The sequence below is a fragment of the Protopterus annectens genome, chromosome 3.part1, assembly GCF_019279795.1.
Source record: "Protopterus annectens isolate FY-2018-M chromosome 3.part1, PAN1.0, whole genome shotgun sequence".
NCBI classification, from domain to species: domain Eukaryota; kingdom Metazoa; phylum Chordata; order Ceratodontiformes; family Protopteridae; genus Protopterus; species Protopterus annectens.
This window is the reverse complement of record NC_056732.1, coordinates 959,938,934-959,954,955: the sequence shown is the minus strand read 5'-3', so window position 1 is coordinate 959,954,955 and position 16,022 is coordinate 959,938,934.

Genomic DNA, 16,022 nt, shown 5'->3' with positions numbered 1-16,022 from the left:
CTGATTAAATATCCTGCTGTTTTTTTTATATTTGTTTTACCTTCTACTGCTTACCTAGAGCAAGCTTTAACTGTTTTCATAGTTATTTACTGCATTTTTATTATCTGCACTTAAAAGTACATTTTAGTCGAAATTAGTCTAATTCAAGTCGAAAAGTGTTTGTTTGCTGTTTAATTTAATTGTTTGGCTGCCCACTAAAGTGTGCTAGCCTGTACTACTGACTTATTGCCTTTTCTGCATTTAGCGCGGAGTTGCCACTAGAGCACCATCGGGCAGCACCGGTTAAACAAGGTTAAACTATTTCTGGCTCCGTAAAGTCTGCTCTTCATTTTTTCCCTTAGAACTGCTCTACTTGTAATCTAAACAGTCTATTCTCTATCTGTAAAGCACAGCACTTGTTCCTAAAGCATTTTTTTAGTCAGGTAAATCACTTCTATATTCTACAAAGCACTTCACTAGCTTAAAACCCCCTTGAGTACCCACTTCCCTATAGGTCCTTTCTGACTCAGTTACACAGCAAACTTTTTCATTTCTTCTAGCATGTCAAAGGGTCAGTTGCTAGTGTCCTCTCCTGCTCAGCTGGTGAATCTGGGAATATTGAGGCAATGTTACAATTGCCTCATGTACACAGACAACCCTCTCCTCCTCCCACAAAACACAAATACATGCGAGATGCAACTATATAGCCAAACTGGAGGCTGAGCTCTCTCAACTCAGGACTGGCAAAATCAGACAGGAGGAGAAGGTAACCACACACACCATAGACCCAGTCTCACATAGAACTATCACAACTACAAATCAAACACATAAACACACAAAGACATACTCGGATGCACTGATCAAAAATCTACCAAAACAGCAGAGGCCTCCAAAGCAGACACCCAAACAACTGCCACCTCATGACATAACACAAGCAACACATAGATCACAAAGTCAGTGTGCAAATCAGTCACAGCCCTTAAGGCCAAACACAATGCCAGACACACTTGTCATAGGTGACTCCATAGTCAGACACACTGACGTCCCACTCACCAGACTGAACAAGGAGAGGGTCACAGTAAGCTGCCTGTCGGGCGCTAGAATCTGCCACATAACACAAGCACTCACGTCACTCCACAGCAAGTAGAAGTATGACTCAGTCATTGTCCATGCCGATGTGAATGACCTGAGACGTACCTCCTTGGACTACATGAAAAGAGACATAAAGGAGCTCTCAGATTATGTAGCCCAGGCTGGTATGACTCAGACCCTGAGCAGTATCCTACCTTCACCAAGAATAATGCCACAATACAGAGACAAAATGATCAGTTTTAATAATTGGCTTAATTTCTGGTGTCATTCTAAGGGGATCCAATGTCTGTCTGCCTGGAATGACATGCTTGACAAGCCACGCTGCTTCACAAGGGACGGCTTGCACCTGTCACCCCTGGGTTTCCGGATATTGGCAAAGACTCTTGCCACCCCCATAGTGCCTTTTTTAGACAAGGTTCAAATTCTAAACCCACCGCCCTAGAAAACAATAATGGAAAAAAACTAAGGGTAATGCTGCTCAATGCCAGAAGTCTAAATCTCAAGATGCACGCCCTCGAAGCCCTCCTCAGTATGGAGAACGTCGATGTCTGTGCTGTGACTGAAACCTGGTTCAAGGCTCCTGAGAGCACCCCGGCACTATCAGGTTTTACCTCATATCATGCGTTCCGGCCCCAAAACCTGGACCGTACCACAAAAGGAGGGGGTGTATCCATATTCATCAAGGATACCCACACTTCCAGGCTGGTGGCAACTCACAAAGCATCAGAGACCATTCAGGTGCAATTAACCATAGGCAAAACTGCTCTACAGTTTGTAGCATGTTACAGGCCACCCTCTCAAACTCAGGAACCCCACACAGCCTTCCTGAAGACACTGGAGAGTATAAATGTCTCTCCAAACACCATCATATTGGGTGACTTCAACTACCCAAACATAGACTGGGAACATTACTCAAGCCCCAATACCCTAGTCCAAAGGTTCCTGGAGTTCATAAACTCAAATGCTATGGAACAACTTGTCACCATTCCCACAAGAGGTGAAAATATACTAGACCTGATCATCACAAACATGGGGACAAAATGCTCCACACCGGAAGTATATCCCTCATTGGTGAGATCAGACCATAAACTAATCTCACTGGAGATCCACATCCCGCCCCCACCCCCCACAAAAAAAACCACAGTGAAGAACTTCTCAAAAGCCAACTTCACATTTCTTAAGACTGGTGTGGTATCCTTCAAGGCCCCTGAGCCATTGGAAACCACAACCCACGCTGCTGAATCCCTTACAAATGCTTTCTATGAGCACCTCCAGGATTGCATGGATCAAGCAATCCCAAATAAAATCAAGACCCTTTCCACCAAAGGCAAGCGCCCAATCTGGTGGACCCCAGCCATAAACAAACTTTACAAAAAGAGGAGAAAGCTACTACAAGATAGAGCAAAATCCCTAAAAGGGAAGACATCTCTGATCAATACTAGTAAAAAACTACGATCACTCATAAAATCATCCAAGGCCAACTTTGAGAGAAAAATCGCCAAGGACTCAAAAGACAATCATAAGGCCTTCTTTAGCTATGTTATAAATCTGGGTGGAAACTCCCAGATATGCCCAGAATTAGTCCAAAATGATACAAAAATCACTGAACCCACAGACATTGCAAACATACTGGCGGACAGGTTCAGTGAAAATTTCTCCCCTCCCTCTCCCCCAAAAGGAGAAATATCTCTCCCAGCAGAGTGTAGCCTCCCAATCATCTCAAATGCCCAGGTGAGAGCTGCTCTCTCTAAAGCTAAAAACACAGCATATATGGGACCGGATGGTGTCCCTGGCTGTGTGCTACACAAACTCAATGAGGAACTAAACCCACACATAAGGCTGCTGTTTAATCTTAGCCTTACCACAGGATACGTACCCAAAGAGTGGCGTACGGCAACTGTGGTCCCACTCCACAAAGGCGGTGCTTCTACGGACCCTGGTAATTACCGCCCCATAAGCTTAACAAGCCTGGTCTGCAAAGCTATGGAGAGGATCATAATGGAACTCATAAATAAAGACATAGGGGACCTACAGGCATTGGATCCTACCCAATTCGGCTTTGTCAAGGGCAGATCATGCCTCTTGAACTTGGTTGACTTTTTTGAAACAGTCACCAAGGCCATTGATGAGGGTAAGGCAGTTCACATAGCCTACCTTGACCTTGCAAAAGCTTTCGACACAATACCCCACTCGGGTATCATAGAAAAGCTCACCAGCTTAAATGTAAACCCATATGTCACAAGATGGGTTGCAAACTGGCTCAATGACAGAACCCACAGGGTTAGAGTTGCTGGTGCCATGTCAGACTCCAAGCCGGTCACAAGCGGTGTCCCACAGGGCTTAGTCCTGGGCCCCCTCTTGTTCGGCATCTACTTTTCAGAAGTGCAGGAAAACATAGGAGGATTGTGGCTGACAAAGTTTGCAGATGACTGCAAACTGGGCACCATAGTTGAAAATCCATCAGACACAGATATCCTTCAGAGAGGTCTCATAGAAACAGATAACTGGTGCCAGAGCCATGGCCTTAAGCTAAACACCAAAAAATGTATAGTCATACCCTTTGGTAAAAACAAGGTAACCCCAAGTTACCACATAGGTGGCAATCCATTAAGCACAGAAGAGGTTATCAGGGACCTGGGGACCCAAGTTGACAGTAACCTTTCTTTTGACACTCACATTGCCAAAGTGGTTAGGAGGACCTTCTACATTGCCCACCTAATTATGAAGGGATTCACATCCAGATCAAGGGAGGTCATTGTTCCCATGTACTCTTCACTTATCAGACCAATGATTGAGTACAATGCCCCATTCGGAATGTATCTTACCCGACACCTGCAGCAATTGGAAAGACCCCAAAAGTTCCTCACCAAAAGGATAAAGGGGCTCAAAATTATGCCATATGCTGCCCGACTGAAGAAACTCCAGCTCTATTCAGTCGCATACCGTCTGCTCAGAGGTGACCTGTGCCTGACATACAAGGCCATGTCCAACCCAGAATTAATGGACATGCTCCACCTCAAAAAATCCAAATCCACCAGAGCCAGAAGAGCAAGAGACTTAAGCCTCAACACGGATATAAATAGGATGTGCTGGAGGGACAGATTCATCACCCAGAGACTCCCTATGCTGTGGAACAGAATCCCGGTCCATGTGAGACAGAGCACCTCGCTGGCTCTGTTCAAGAGGAATCTTGACCAGTGGATGGGAGATCGTAGGTTTACCCCTGGGATCATCTCTGTATCACTGCTGGACAGAGGCACGGCAAACTAATGGGTATAGTATTCTTCAACCTAAGGGGTGGTGAAAGCCACACAACTCTGGCTAGGCTTATAAATGCCCTAGGGCAGATAGCCTAGTATAAAGTTATGAACCTATGAACCTAATACCCATTGACACACAGTAGTTCAGATAGTGTTGTTGCTCCCATAGGTGAGGCATGATGATGCAACACCCTAATATATGTGTGGCATGTGCATTAGATGCAAATCCCTGTAGTACCACTGTTGTGATATACAATGGGTTGTATCGCCGTCATGGCCAATGTGTGATGGCGGGTATGTCAAAGTGTCATCATGGGTTTCATGGAGTACAACATCCCTTGGGGGATGTGGGTGCTGTGTATATGGGCATTACACCAAGGTACACTTGGTATATGTCCCATGTACTACATTATGATTACCACTGTCACCATCAACCATACAGGTAACTGATACCACAATCCAAGCCAGTTATGCATGTGCAGGGTGCAGCCTACCTGTAACACATTGGACACATGGTCAAGTTAGTTAGCAACGATGGGCCCAGGTCTCTCAGATGTGTGTCTGCCTGTTATGTGTCTGTTAATGTGTATATGAAGGTATGTCACACTATGTATCGTCCATATACACCCATTACATCCCCCATTAGCATACTGTACATGTCTGGGGATGTTCTGCATTTAACATGTAACCTAGAACACACCTCACCCTAAACAGTGTGTGGTGTGTGCAATGAAAACCACACACTTCAGTATCACTACATGCCTAGGTAGGGATCTAGTCCCACTGTTGCCAAGTAAGAGTGTGCATGTATGTGGATGGGTCTACATCAGGTTGCAGAGTATACACATCCCAGTGGGTCTCCTGTACATGTGGAACAGGCAATAACTGTTATACAAACCTGTGACGTGTTCAACTGTACCCCAGATATGTCACAGCCATGGTGACACCACAGTGCCTTACCCTGTTGTGGAATATTACTGCAGACTATCCTCGTGCTGACACATGTACACTTACAACATAAATGGATAACATTATAGAGACCACAATCAACTGGTGTTACTAACAGCTATAATGCATCATTGCTAGATGGCTACACTACCTGACATATATGCATTACACGTTACTCCTTACAACATGTTACACTGCAGTACTGTGGTACACTGTAATACAGTCACCTTGTGCATCAGAACAATATTAGACTGTCCCTGCATCAATGGTATGGATGACAGGGATGTGGCACAGGTATCATCATATGCACAGGGTGTGTTGTTGGTTTGCCAGAGGCCGAGGGTAGGCCATACATTTGACACCATGTGTGTGGGTGAGGGGTGTAATGAGGTGAACTGGGTGTTGTGATGTGGTGTGTGTAGGTATGGGGTTGCCCTAGGTGTGTTTGTATAGTGTGTGGGTATGCATGAACACAGTTCTGCCATGTGGCTACTCTACACAGGTGTTTATGGACAACTGCAGACCATACCTGTCAGGGTGTGCAGTTTACTGCCTCCAGCCATAGACATGTGGACTGTGCTTGCCAGCAGTTCCATGGGCACATCCAGGTACAGGCCTCAATGTGCTACTCTCACTTGACGATGACAAATGTCCACTGGAACCCGGTCCCCCCTGGCACTGGCCAGGACATTGAGCTTGTGGGCTGCTGTGGTGTGGTGTGGACAGCACCCCCCTGCAGTGCCGGGGCTGGTACTGCCACTACAGGAGCTCCTGGTGTCCTAGCACATCCATGTTGACTGCCAGCTGTTGGCGTTGCTGGTCTGCATCCATGCAGCCATCACTGCACTCCCACCACACATTCAAGTGTGGACAGACCATGGTTGATAAGGACCATCATCTCACCAGACCGTCTATCCAAGAACTCAGTTAATGCATGCATGGCACCAGACAGTTCACGGGAGTTCTCAGTTGTAGATGTGAGAGCAGCCCTCTTCAGCTTCAGGCTCTGTCTGGTGTAATGTTCCATACATGCCTGCACCTCCATGGCAGCCTGAAACATGACCCTGCTGGTACCAGCTGTGTTGCATCTGCCAGGGGCATGATGACTAGTGGCCATACCATGAGCACCCTGGGACATCAGCCTATGTGGTGCCCTGCTGGATATCTGGCTATGCCTGCTGCAACCAGACACAGTAGGCATGGTACCACACTTTCCTGTGCACTGCCACCAAATGCCAGCTGTCCTTCCACTATGGCCACTCTTGATGGGGTATGTATAGGCACTGAAACTGTGTGCAGGGTTAGGGTGGCTAAAAGGGGGATGTCAAATGATGGTGCTGTTTTGGCCCTTGACAACCCCACCTGTGCCACAACAGTACTATCATCATCTTCTGTGACTGTATGGACACCAACATCCGACTGCATGCAGGAGCGACCCTAACCTACTTCGCCACCTGTGTGGGAAAACAATAAACGCACTTTAAGATGTGTACAGCATTGCATGACAGTACACACACACACACACACACACACACACACACACACACACACACACACACACACACACACTACCTTAATACCTACCTGACTGTGACTTTACAGACAGTCCCACGTATATTCCCATGCATTCCCCATTCTGCATCACACTTAGTAACATACACTCATTGATACCACTCATTAACGTAGCAGTCCTCTAAATGCCTAGACAAGTGATCACAACACAAGACCTGTTACTCCATTACCTGCATGACCTGAGTGGAGTGATTTTACATGGCCTCACTGCTGTCATTCAGTGTTCACCCTGTGTATGTCTGGACAGCATGAGCATGGCCCCTATATGTGGGGGCTACTATGTTCACTCCATAATATCACGCACTGGAGGGTCATGTGTATGTATTGCTCAGTACATGCCAGATACGCTGCTCAATCAGCCTATCATGTGACAACTGTAATATATAGATACACTCCCTGTTGTTGACTAGTAATTCCCCAATGCATCTATAGTGCTGCATACGTGGGTTGTCATTCACCTCTCTGCTGAATGTGATATTAAGGGCATACCTGATGTCTACTTTCCCTCTCAATGCCTGTTCCATGCTACAGACCTTATTATACTATCAGCTGTCCTGTGATTGCATACATGACAAGTATTCCTGGTATGTCATGTGGCAGTCCATGTCCATGTACTGCACGATCCCAAAGGGAGGTACTGCTGTATGAACAACCCCACAATCACACAAGTGCATACATGGCCACCAACACAAACACACACACATGCATCCTACATGCATCAACCTCCCTCCACTTCACCAGAGTGACCATACAGACAAACTAACTACCCACCAGGATGCACACACACCCATACATGTGAGTTTGTACGGAAAGACACAACAACATAGTGCACACAATCCTCCTATTTCCCATCTGTCAACATGCATAAGATATGGTACACAACAGCATGCAGTTCAGCTTTAGTCAATCCATTCTAGCAACAGTATACATGTGTGTGATGCATGTGCTGTGACAATAGGTGATGCCCCTTCCCCTGGATACTACATCCATGTACACAATATTGCTGTGCACCTGTTCTGCACCCTGCCATGTACTGTGCACCACACCTCACAGGTGTATAACTCATTGCTGAATGTGTAGTACTGTGTCAGTTATGTCAGCTTTAATGCTCACAGTCTCAATGTTTTTTCAGCAAGTCATTTGTGAATGCCTGATGTCTGATTTACAGCTCTAAACATCAGCAGACCATGTATGACCATTCCAATACTATTACACTGACAACCACCAGACCATATAATGGCTATGGGGGGTGTACACACCCTTATTGATATGACGCACCCTTCCTTGATCTGCCATGGGACCACATCACTGAATATATTAACAGTACATCAGCCTGATATGTGACATATGTCCTGTACTTTCACATGCAGTGTCTATGGAATGTGTCAGGTGTACGGATGCTGACAGCGATGGGTACACTCCATGTGAGCATATGTGTGCACACCCTTATCATGATGGCTTGTTGCACCTATTGTTATGTGTACTACAGCAGGCACTACTCCTGGCAGGAGTATACTAGCGTGGTCCATCTGCATTTGCCAGTGTATGTTCAGTCTGCCCTACACATGTCCCCCTAATCTGCATGATTGCAAGCTCTACTTATGTGCACATCCCTTGGTATTCACACACTGCCGTCACTATTGCTGTGGGGGTAGTGATATGTCTGCCACAGTTCCTGAACCAGACTATGTGCAGATACAGCCATTCTTAGCATCCTTAAGATCCCTGTTGTAGTGCACTGGTGTGTAATGCTGACACCCCACCACTTTCAGCCTTTTTGCAGATGCTTGACAAGTAAGGCCTATGCATGTGTGTCAGTTTGCAGTGTCCCATACACTGAACACCACATGTTACAGCTTAGTTCCAGCTGATAATGTGGAGCACAGTAATATGTTATGCCACAGTGTAACTCTGCAACAGTTGCCATTGTCCTACAGGTATATACACTGGTGTTGCACTGTATATGGGTGCTGTTCCAAACATGTCCCTACTGTAGGCCATGTCTCCCACCATTATGTTACTCCCTGTCGACACATTCCACAATGACAGGATGTTAGTTATATTGCAAGTGTCTGACATACACTTCCTATACCCCATTATGGTCACTACTGTGATGCCATGCATTTAACAGCAACAATACCTGTACATGTACAGCATGCATTCTGGGTAGGTGTGTTAGATGTGTGCATGGAATATACCATAGCCATTACATGCTCGGTGTATTGGCAAGCATCTACATAAACCATACTCACCAGCTACAGGCTGCTGCCTTGGCTGTATACCAGAGGGACCTACATAAGAGGGTGAGTGATGCAAAGTCAGTGGCCTAACCTGTGGCATTGCTAAAGGATGGTTGCAGCATTACAATACATCAACAGTACATTTCCACAATACTACCACATATGCACATCTGTTTATCACTACTATGCAGCAACAAACTATATCTATGACATGTCAGATATGCATGATCTACCTGTACAGATACAGATGTATATGCAACAGGGGTCTACTGATGTGCCCTGTGGCCTTAACTGCACACTCCTCGTCCTGTGTGTGGGTAGCACCCACCTCCACAAAGTTGTCCGGCAGTTGGTGGCTATGAGAACGGGCAGGTGCCACAAGGCTGGCTAGGAGCTCCTCCACACATATCTGGGGGGATGGATGGCATGCCCACCCCCTGTTGCATGGTGATCCCATGGACTGCAGCAGCACACCAACGGGTATTGTGAAGCAGGACAGAACAATGATGCCAGACCTGCTCATAACTGCGGTTGTACAGTCCGACATCATTGACCCTGTGGATTAGGTCATTCCACAGGGTGGTTTGCTCCTACTGATCATGGGTGACCTGGACAAACAAGACAGGGTAGTGCTGTATTAGGTGGTTTACCACAATGTCATTCTTGGCAGCTGAGTAGGCCAGAAGCCTTCTATGTGACATCTTGCCTGAAAGATATACAGATGGACACAGGTGTGAGCAAGTCATGCAGCAAGGTTACCACAGTTCAAAATACACATCACTATCACTGCCCCAACCATATCAGTGATACCAAACTATAAACACAGCTCAATAGGTATGGCTACAGCTTACCTACCAGTGGGACAGATATTGCATTGTACTACACTTAGTGCAATGTGTATGTAGCAATGTTCCCTGTGAGGACACTATAATTGCTGGCCTGTTACAGACTATTCACCTGCATGCCATTATCAGGGCCACTATGGTTCCATATATGCCTGTGGTATGCTTCCTATGTGGTTTCTGTACATCTGACATTCTGTGTTATTGGGGATATCTATGCATGCTGTTGGACATGTTTCGGGATTGTGTAGACTATTACTACCCACATATGTTCTATAACAGTGACACAATAGCATCTATATGTACTATTGGCCAGCAGAACCACGTCTCCAAACTCATCTGCCCATGTTACCAGGCCACATCATATGTGTGACCCACCCTGGGCCCTCTTCATGTACAGGTCCGGCTATACCTTCAGCTGGAACCAGCTCAGGGGATGTTGCCCCCCCTGGGGGCACACACAGACATGATCTTGTCCCCTGAGGTCAGGTCCAGGGTCTGTTCCATAACGGGCTCCACAGACACATGTGGGATGTGCTACATCACCTTGAGGCACCCAGTATATATTCACAGGGCCCACATGCTCCTCCTGCTCAGCCTGCATGCCAGGCACCTTCGGGACGTGGACTGCTGTTGAGAGTAGCAGTGGGTGGGAGGCTTGTTCCCATTGTGCCCATATTGGGGCCCATGGGGCTTCCACATTACAGACCACACACACCATCCAGGATGTTTATCCACCACATGTGTCACATACCACCCCTGTAGGATGTCCTCTATATCTACCAACCCTGACCACCTACACAACCATACCTGCCATACTTCCCCATATTCGCATTACATACTTCACAGACAAGGGCAATGTGGTCCCAACAAGGGGTTTACATCTGACATACCCATCCATGTTGCACACACTGATAGGTGTAGATATCTGTGTATATTGCTCTGTGAGCTGTTCCCTCACACATAGCATGCAGTACTGTGGTGGTAATATAGGGGACATGTATTTACATACATATATGTTTGTGTGTGTGTTTGTATATATGTAGACGTGCATATGGTATATATCTATATATGTGTACATATATATCATGTTGTATATATGTGTTTATATGTATGTCTACACATGGGTATCTGTATATTTTTGGATATACACGTGTGTGTGTGTGTGTGTGTGTGTATATATATATATATATATATATATATATATATATATATATATATATATATATATATATATATATATATATATACACACACATATGCATACCTATATACGGGGTACATTCAGACATCAGACCTCACAACACCTTCATGCACACCTGCACTGCTCTGCCTTGCTACAACACAGACAGATGCCACAAATGGACATAGCCTGATATTAGGGTGTATATGTAGGGCCAGTTTGCAGTTAACCCTATTATGCACCTGTGGCATTCCTGCATGCTACAATACAGTTTAACCTGAGTATCCTGCAAGAGGTGGGCTCTGGAACCCACGTGTCCATCGTTATGGCATTACTTCTACCACCAGCTATTGACCACAGTAATATACATGCTTCTCATTACACAACACACACTATGATGGTTTACATCTTATCAGTCAGTGCTGCTCTGCATGGTTGATGGGTATGGCCCACTACCCACAGGGACAGACTCTATTGTCCTTAGCAGTTGTTCAGCTGAACATCATTACAACAACAACACCTGATGGCACATATAAATCATTCCACATAATCTATCCCATTATTATGGATCAAGTGCTACAGTCATTTACATGCATATATACTTCACATACCTGTTGTGGGAATGATGTCTCTTTTGGATATTTTGCTAGATGTTTTTTTTTTTTTGTGTTTGTTTTTGCCTTTCACGCACTGTCTCTCTCTCTCTCTCTCTATCTCACTCTCTCTCCATTACATGGATTGAGCTGCTTTGAATAGATTGCAGTATGGCTTTGTAGGTGATGCACGTGATCAGGTGATGGCCTCTGCACCAATCAGTGCCCTCCACTTGCTACCTGCATGCAGCACTGTCATGGCAACCAACTACTATAAATCCCTACATCATGTGGGCATGGTCCCTTTACCTTTCCTGTATGGTAGAGATCCTTCCTGTGTGTATATCTTCCTATACATATATATATATATATATATATATATATATATATATATATATATATATATATATATATATATATATATATATATATATATATATATATATATATATATATATATATATATATATATATATAAATATATATATATATATATATATATATATATATATATATATATATATATATATTATATATATATATATATATATATATATATATATATATATATATATTATATATATATATATATATATATATATATATATATATATATATATGTGTCTATATATATATATATATATATATATATATATATATATATATATATATATATATATATATACGCATATACATATATAGATATGTTATATCTATTTAAATACATATATATATATATATATATATATATATATATTATATATATATACACACACACACACACACACACACACACACACACACACACACACACACACACACACATGCGCACATACATCTACATGTTTAAATACATTTCTTGTACTGTTGAATGACTGGGCTGGATGATATGTTTGTGAAAACATCAGGGTTATTTATATCTTATATGGTTTAGTGGTAAATCACTTTGGGTATGGTGGTAGGGTCCTGAGTTTGAGCTTTGCAAATGCTGTTTATTTTTTTGCTGGGCAGAACAAGAGTCGCTGGATACAGAGTGATTATTCACTTTTAAGCATTTGTAAATGGGTTTGCGCAGAGGTAAGCACTGCTAACTTCTGGTTACAGTTTATTATACTGATTTAGCTTCTCAGTTGCTAAACCTGTGTAGGCATTGCTTACCCCCATGCAAATAGGCTTACACCCTCTTACTGCTGCTTAAAAGTGCTTACTCCCACTTGCCCTCACGCTAATTTCTTTAAAAGAAAAGAAAAAAAGGTTGATAGGAAAGTGGTGAAAAAGAGGCACAAAGAGGTAAAGACAGTAGGGAAAATGGCTAGGGATGTGCAGGAAGGTGTAGGGAAGGTACATAGCTGCCCATTTCTTCTACAGCAACAGATGTGCATATACACTGAATTTGGAGGTAGATTTGGACACTCAAAACCCTGAGAGAGGGGTGAGGACAACAATAATATGTTGTGATGCCAGTTAGACCAGATTATATGTGTCCAGTAGTCACATTTGCAAAATGTACAGCTATGTATGGGGCAATATGTTTTTTGGGAACATATTGCCCTACTTTTTTAGGTGAGAGTGGTATGCTGAGGAGGGATAGTAGGTATATTTGGGTAGGGTTGTGTAGGTTAACAGACAAGACAAACAAGACACATACAGGGGCAGTATATGACGCATGGGGTAAACACCTTGATGGGGAGGGGTGCTGAGAAATTGGAAGCTCATGAGCCCCCTAGTGGAAACAGTGGGACTAAGGTCCCCACCCATGGGCAGTCACCTCTGCACCTTCACAGCCCCGAAGGTGGCTGTACTGGGGACTGAGTCAGAGAGCCAGGCTGACCATCTAGCTGTGACATGCAGCCCTCATGCTGGCATAACAGATCTCTGACCTCCCTGCGGAGCTCGCTACGCACCACAATCCGGACCTGGTGACGGGTGACAGGTTCCTTTCCGTGGCTGCTCCCAGGGGCGGTGAGCCCCATCCCCTGAGGCTGTTCCACCGGAAGGTGGTGCAGGACTAACAGATGAGGAGGTCCCAGGTTGGGCCCCAGATGTGCTGGTGCCAGGTGCCATGGCAAGCTGAGGTGGGACTGGTGGGTCCGTTGGGACTGGACTTCCCAAACATGCTATGGTATTAATGGTTTATCAACATATGTGGGTTTATAATAGTCAGCACATTCCAGGATTAGATATAACAGCATGCATAGATATTCCCATTAACCCAGACACCAGATATGGAACAGTTGCATAGCAAACGGTACACATGCTTATATGGGACCACAGTGGTAATAACAAGAGCATACAGGTACATTGATAGCACCATGCCACCAATGTTGGAGTATTTCAACATAGCACATGCATAGAAACAGATTTAAATAATTATCAAAGAATAGGACATATGTCCCAACATTGTAGTCATCCCATACCAGTTGAAGTGGGTATTTAGTGTATTGTTGGAGATATGGTGGGGGGGGAGATGTCAATTAACAACTAGTATATTCTTGTAGTTTGCATTACCTTCCTAGTTAGTGCTGTTATATGTACCTTACAAGTATTACTACACTACCTTATTGCCTTAGTTTGGACAGTGATATGGCTGTCAACAGCTATATACATGGACTGCAGTATACACCTTTTACCTGGTATACCTGTTGAGGAATTGTTTGTTAATATTAACTAACTGTTTCTACAAATACTCCCAGATTCCAGGTTGATGTTATGCACATACCTGTCCATCTCTTTTTCACAGACTCTGGTCATGTCTTGACCACATGCAGGTGAACCGGGACATATGTAGACTATTGCCCCCCTTCAGCATTTAGTGACTTACAACACTTTTATACAGGATTTCCTAGAGAGTTATATTATGCAGTACAGTATGGGTGACAGTGGTCAGTGATACTTTATTATTCAGAGCAACTGCAACACTCACAATGCCATACAATACCAGAGTAAACAGCACCAGTACAGGGTATCAAGCTTTTATTTCTTGGCACAGTGTTCATATCTGACATACATGTGGGAGCAATGTTTATTAGCTTTACCTGAATGTTGCCACACAAAGTACCAGATTTCACATTAGTATTATGCACATACAACTCACTCTGTTACTGTACACACTCTGGTCACAGCTTGACAATATGGGGGTGTAGACGGGACATATTTTGCTTATTAATCTCATAACAGTTTGGAGAGTTGCTAGAGTGACAGGTTTGTTCTTATAGATCTGTGACAGTTGTATTTCTTGTTTGCTGCCTATACGTCTGGGATCATGCCACTGATTTCCCAGGGGGACAGAGTGACAGGCAGCAGATATGGGCCAATTTACAGGACATCCTGGACATATCTGTACAGTTGTGGGGTATGATTCTGTATGCAGATTACTACCACTCCCAGGATTTGAACCATGGCTGTGTGTGCTAAAAATGGAACAGCTCATGTCTCAGTAACCTGTGCTGTTCAGATTTTGTCATCTGTCTTTTCACTGTTTTTTGTCTATGTCTCTCTCAGTTGTACTAAATGACCTCTGGGGATTACACCAGTCATATACAGACATTCCTACACATTTTATTTATGTTGCACAGTGTGGGTAACAGTGCTTAATACAGCAATACTATTAAGTTATTGCAAATCTACATTACCGTATAATACCATCATAAACACATGCAGTCCAGCAGTTAGACCTTTTTTGTCAGGCTATTATGCTTTTATTTACATACAACCTACATGAGACTCTTCCTGCCATATTCTCTGGTGTATGCAGTACTTGCCTTAAACAATACAGGTTTTATACTGGCAATTAACTTACTAACACTTTTAGATTTATTTCCTATGACAGCACATGCAAGAATATTACTAACCTGCCTCACATCGCAACCTCTCCAAGTGACATTCATGGGCCTCCTGGTTCGTGGCCTGCTCACTTGCCGCTGTGACGGACATAAGAGAAACATTTAGACAAACCTATCCATAATATACATGAGCTGGCAATTATTAAACAGGTAGTGGAGTGATACTTATAACACAGCTAGGACCTCCCCTGCCTTCCTAGCCTCTTGGATCCACTAATCCAAGAGATCCCCCTACCACCTCTTTAGGTCGGCATAGTAATGCCTGACCTGCTCACCAGTTCGGAGTATGCTAGTGGCACTAGTGAGGCCATGGGTGAGATGATCCCAGGCTTCTGCTTTATATTGGGAACCCTGGTATTGGCCCTGCAGCAGTCTCTGCTCATTTTCTTTAACAAGGAGTCCTGCTATGACTCTGGACTCCTGGATGCCTCAGCACTGTGCCCAAAAGAGCACTTCCTCTCCCAGTCCTGA